Here is a 6,649-nt window from a genome sequence, read left to right on the forward strand (position 1 = left end):
CTCTGCACACCCTCCAGCGCCAGTACGTCCTTTCTCAAGTTAGGAGACCAAAACTGAACACAATACTCCAGGTGTGGCCGCACTAACACCTTATACAATTGCAGCATAACCTCCCTAGTCTTAAACTCCATCCCTCGAGCAATGAAGGACAAAATTCCATTTGCCTTCTTAATCACCTGTTGCACTTGTAAACCAACCTTCTGTGACTCATGCACGAGCCACACCCAGGTCTCTCTGAACAGCGGCATGCTTTAATATTTTATCGTTTAAATAATAATCCCGTTTGCTGTTATTCCTACCAAAATGGATAACCTCACATTTGTCAACATTGTATTCCATCTGCCAGACCCGAGCCCATTCACTTAACCTATCCAAATCCCTCTGCAGACTTCCAGTATCCTCTGCACTTTTCGCTTTATCACTCATGTTAGTGTCATCTGCAAACTTGGACACATTGCCCTTGGTCCCCAACTCCAAATCATCTATGTAAATTGTGAACAATTGTGGGCCCAACACGGATCCCTGAGGGACACCACTAGCTACTGATTGCCAACCAGAGAAACACCCATTTATCCCAACTCTTTGCTTTCTATTAATTAACCAATCCTCTATCCATGCTACTACTTTACCCTTAATGCCATGCATCTTTATCTTATGCAGCAACCTTTTGTGTGGCACCTTGTAAAAGGCTTTCTGGAAATCCAGATATACCACATCCATCGGCTCCCCGTTATCTACTGCACTGGTAATGTCCTCAAAAAATTCCACTAAATTAGTTAGGCATGACCTGCCCTTTACGAACCCATGCTGCATCTGCCCAATGGGACAATTTCTATCCAGATGCCTCGCAATTACTTCCTTGATGATAGATTCCAGCATCTTCCCTACTACCGAAGTTAAACTCACTGGCCTATAATTTCCTGCTTTCTGCCTACCTCCTTTTTTAAACAGTGGCGTCACGTTTGCTAATTTCCAATCCACCGGGACCACCCCAGAGACTAGTGAATTTCGGTAAATTATCACTAGTGCATCTGCAATTTCCCTAGCCATCTCTTTTAGCACTCTGGGATGCATTCCATCAGGGCCAGGAGACTTGTCTACCTTTAGCCCCATTAGCTTGCCCATCACTACCTCCTTAGTGATAACAGTCCTCTCAAGGTCCTCACCTGTCATAGCCTCATTTCTATCAGTTGCTGGCATGTTATTTGTGTCTTCCACTGTGAAGACCGACCCAAAAAACCTGTTCAGTTCCTCAGCCATTTCTTCATCTCCCATTATTAAAACTCCCTTCTCATCCTCTAAAGGACCAATATTTATCTTAGCCACTCTTTTTTTGTTTTATATATTTGTAAAAACTTTTACTGTCTGTTTTTATATTCTGAACAAGTTTACTCTCATACTCTACCTTACTCTTCTTTATAGCTTTTTTAGTAGCTTTCTGTTGCCCCTAAAGATTTCCCAGTCCTCTAATCTCCCAGCAATCTTTGCCACGTTATATGCTTTTTCCTTCAATTTGATACTCTCCCTTATTTCCTTAGATATCCACGGTCGATTTTCCCTCTTTCTACCGTCCTTCCTTTTTGTTGGTATAAACCTTTGCTGAGCACTGTGAAAATCGCTTGGAAGGTTCTCCACTGTTCCTCAACTGTTCCACCATAAAGTCTTAGCTCCCAGTCTACCTTAGCTAGTTCTTCTCTCATCCCCTTGTACTCTCCTTTGTTTAAACACAAAACACTAGTATTTGATTTTACTTTCTCACCCTCCATCTGTATTTTAAATTCCACCATATTGTGATCGCTCCTTCCGAGAGGGTCCCTAACTATGAGATCATGAATCAATCCTGTCTCATTACACAGGACAAGATCTAGGACTGCTTGTTCCCTCGTAGCTTCCATTACATACTGTTCTAGGAAACTATCGCGGATACATTCTATAAACTCCTCCTCAAGGTTGCCTTGACCGACCTGGTTAAACCAATCGACATGTAGATTAAAATCCCCCATGATAACTGCTGTACCATTTCTACATGCATCAGTTATTTCTTTGTTTATTGCCTGCCCCACCATAACGTTACTATTTGGTGGCCGATAGACTACTCCTATCAGTGACTTTTTCGCCTTACTATTCCTGATTTCCACCCAAATGGATTCAACCTTATCCTCCATAGCACCGATGCCATCCCTTACTATTGCCTGGATGTCATCCTTAAATAACAGAGCAACACCACCTCCCTTACCATCCACTCTGTCCTTCCGAATAGTTTGATACCCTTGGATATTTAACTCCCAGTCGTGACCATCCTTTAACCATGTTTCAGTAATGGCCACTAAATCATAGTCATTTACGATGATTTGTGCCATCAACTCATTTACTTTATTCCGAATACTACGAGCATTCAGGTAAAGTACACTTATGTTGTTTTTTTTTACCTCTGTTTTGAATCTTAACATCTCCAGTTTTATTCCTTTTGTTATTACTGGGCCTATTCACTGAGCTCCCCTCAGTCACTGTACCTTGTACTGTCGCCCTTTTAGATTTTTGACTATGTCTTCTCTGCCTTGCACTTTTCCCCTTCCTTTTGCTTCTGTCCCTGTTTTACTACCTTCCAACTTCCTGCATCGGTTCCCATCCCCCTGCCACATTAGTTTAAACCCTCCCCAACAGCTCTCGAAAACACCCCCCCTAGGACATCGGTTCCAGTCCTGCCCAGGTGCAGACCGTCCGGTTTGTACTGGTCCCACCTCCCCCAGAACCGGTCCCAATGCCCCAGGAATTTGAATCCCTCCCTCTTGCACCATCTCTCGAGCCATGCATTCATTCTATCTATCCTGACATTCCTACTCTGACTAGCTCGTGGCACTGGTAGCAATCCTGAGATTACTACCTTTGAGGTCCTACTTTTTAGTTTAACTCTTACTCCCTGAAGTCCGCTTGTAGGACCTCATCCCATTTTTTACCTATATCGTTGGTGCCTATGTGCACCACGACAGCTGGCTGTTCACCCTCTTTCCCCCCCCCCCCCCCCCCCGAATGTCCTGCAGCCGCTCCGAGACATCCTTGACCCTTGCACCAGGGAGGCAACATACCAACCTGGAGTCTCGATTGCGTCCACAGAACCGCCTGTCTATTCCCCTTACGATCGAGTCCCCTATCACTATAGCCCTGCCATTTTTCTTCCTGCCCTTCTGTGCAGCAGAGCCAGCCACGGTGCCATGAACCTGGCTGCTGCTGCCTTCTCCTGGTGAGCCATCTCCCCCAACAGTATCCAAAGCGGTATATCTGTTTTGCAGGGAGATGACCGCAGGGGACACCGGCACTGCCTTCCTACTCTTGCTCTTTCTTTTGGTCACCCATTTTCTATCTCCCTCATTAATTTTCACCAGCGGTGTGACCAACTCGCTAAACGTGCTATCCACGTTGGGCCTGGAAAACAAACAGCAACTGATCATTTGTTGCATTCTCTGTGGAACCCAGTGCCCTTTTGAATAACCTCTTGTGGAATCCAGTATGTATTTTTAAAAGGGTGAACAGTTTTGAGTCGTGTAGCTGACACGCAGTTTTGGTTTTGAAGATTTTGCCATTTTTAAAAAGTGTTGGAACTTGAGCTAATGAAGTCTCCTGCTTGCTAAGGTTCTCTTCTTTCCTGCAAGAAAGGGATAGGTGCCAGATAGCCAAGAACCAGAGGACAGTAGCCAAAGCATGAGAGGAAGAGATAGACGGGTGGGGGGGGGACAGCTAAATCTAAGGGGAAGGAAAGGTGAATCACTGGGTGGGAGGAGGAAACAAAGGGAAGGGGGGGGGGGGTGGACATTAACGAACTTGGCATCCACAGGAACCGACAAAGGAAAATGCAGCTGAAGCTATAGTGAGCACAAGACGGCACTGAAATCTGTTTGGGAGAAGCAAGGGGCAGCACCAGACCCATTCCAGGATTGCCTTCCAGAATTGTCTCTCCAGCACCCAATTGGGGGGGGGGTTAGATATACAAAGATGCCTACTTGGGTGTGTAAATTTTGCCAAGTGTACAGTTGCTGCATTATACCCTACAGTTACATTATTTGATTTTGTACTTGCCTCGTGTTAGTTTTTTCTCCTTTTGTGATTTGTGTGCGTGTCATTTAATTTCCTTGTACTGGCTGGAGCTTAATGCTGAAGGTAATGATTTGCCGCAGCTATTTTAATAATTTTTTTGGTATAAGTCGATGGAAGTTCATCATATTCAGGCTTTTGACATGAGGGAGTTACTTTTGTAGTATTCCTCAGACTGGTTTGGGTCCATTTACCTGGCTGTAGCTCGCACTGCTGCCTCACAGCACCAGGGGTCCATTTACCTGGTTGTAGCTCGCACTGCTGCCTCACAGCACCAGGGGTCCATTTACCTGGCTGTAGCTCGCACTGCTGCCTCACAGCACCAGGGGTCCATTTACCTGGCAGTAGCTAGCACTGCTGCCTCACAGCACCAGGGGTCCATTTACCTGGCAGTAGCTAGCACTGCTGCCTCACAGCACCAGGGGTCCATTTACCTGGCAGTAGCTAGCACTGCTGCCTCACAGCACCAGGGGTCCATTTACCTGGCAGTAGCTCGCACTGCTGCCTCACAGCACCAGGGACTCTGGTTCAATTCCAGCTTTGGGTGACCATGTGGAGTTTGCACTTTATCTCTGTGTCTGTGGGTTTCCTCCAGGTGTTCTGGTTTCCTCCCACAGTTGAAAGTCCAGGTTAGGTGGATTGGACATGATCAATTGCCCCTTAGTGTCCAAGATTGTGTAGATTGGGTTAAATAATTATTGGGATAGGGTGGAGTGCTTTTTCAGAGGGTTACTGCAGACTTGATGGGCTGAGTGGTGTCCTTCTACACTAGGATTGGGGGGTGGGGAGAGGAGACATTGAGGTTTGCAGATATGCAACTATATCAGTCCTTGTTGCTGGATCAACACCTGGTGGTTTGAGGTGGGGATGTGGCATTTGCTCATCCAGTAATTCAAATTCCCAGGCTCCAGGCAGATGGGGAAATTTGAATTAATAATCTGAAATTAAACCATTGTTCCTTTTATGGGAAGGGCATCTGCTGCCCTTACGTGGTCTGGCCTGATTCCAGATCCTCCACAATGCGGTTCACTCTTCGAGGCCCTTGGCAGTGCCAAGATGATTAGGAATGGGCAATAAATGCCCACATCCCATGAGTGCATTTTTAAAAACTTTAACAACAAACAACTTTTGTTTACTTAGCACATTTATGGGAAAACATCCAAGATGGGTGTTACTGATAATTTGAGAGTTGAGTATCTTTTTTTCTGTTGTATTCCTCCTGCCATGTTCTTTCCCACTGGAGTCTGTCCTAATCCCTTTGATGCCACTTCCTCACAACACTTCCCATCATTGATCAGCCAGGGCCAAATACTGATCTTGCCAAACCTCATGAGTTGCAGCCGACCAATAGACAAGTGATCTGATTATTCCTCCTATTTCTGCCTGGGCCAGAGACCCATGCTAGCATATTATTTCCTACCCCAACCTCCTTTACAAACTCTTTCTAGGACTGTGTAGTTACCTGGTTATGGTCTACTCCCTCATTTACACTGGTTTCTAATTCTCAGCTGGACCTGGTTTGATCAAAAAGATGTCTTACGTGGAGGACAATTTATTAATTAAACATTAAGATTGACTGGTATGTCAGGAATAATTCAGTGTCTATGCCTTAAGCGAATAGGCTTCTCGTCACTGCTGGCCATCAACCTTGATATAACTAATTATTTGGTAGTCTGGCTGCACTGAAATACAATAGTCTATTCATTATATGAACCATTAGCAAAAAAAAAAATTTTTTTTTTTTTAAATTTAGAGTACCCAATTCATTTTTTCCAATTAAGGGGCAATTTAGTGTGTTCAATCCACCTAACTGCACATTTTTGGGTTGTGGGGGTGAAACCCACGCAAACACGGGGAGAATGTGCAAACTCCACACGGACAGTGACCCAGAGCCGGGATCGAACCTGGGACCTTGGCACCGTGAGGCAGCAGTGCTAACCACTGCCCCACCGTGCTGCCCGCAAAAATTATTTTTAAAATAAATTTAGAGTACCCAATTATTTTTTCCAATTGTGTGGCCAATCCACCCACCCTGCACATCTTTGGGTTGTGGGGGCGAAACCCACGCAGACACTGGGAGAATGTGCAAACTCCACACATGAGGCAGCTGTGCTAACCACTAGGCCACCGTGCTGCCCCGAATTTCTATAGACATGACCCTAAAGTTCAATAGTTGATTCATTATCTCAATGACTATCTTTTCACATATACACAAATTATTATTTTTTAATGTCACTGCTTCCTCTGTCAGGCACCACATTGAAACAGCCATGGCACGCACACATCTCAACTCCAGCACCCCAGGGCTGCTCCATTGAAGAATTTGTGATGCCTCATTGAACACCTGCTCGATGCTGTGGGGGTCCACTGCATTATCCTGTACCCATGCAGAAAAAGGTTGAATGATCTCATCTGTTTCAGCAGCATTAGTCCGCTACTACTTCGCTCAACTCTCAAGACCATCACACGGACCTCACTCCCATTTGCAATATTAAACATGTACCCCACACACACCTGGGATTTCCCTCACTTGACCAAGTCAGCCATCACCCTGCGGGCT

This window comes from Scyliorhinus canicula, chromosome 19 (genome assembly GCF_902713615.1).
Source record: "Scyliorhinus canicula chromosome 19, sScyCan1.1, whole genome shotgun sequence".
NCBI lineage: Eukaryota > Metazoa > Chordata > Chondrichthyes > Carcharhiniformes > Scyliorhinidae > Scyliorhinus > Scyliorhinus canicula.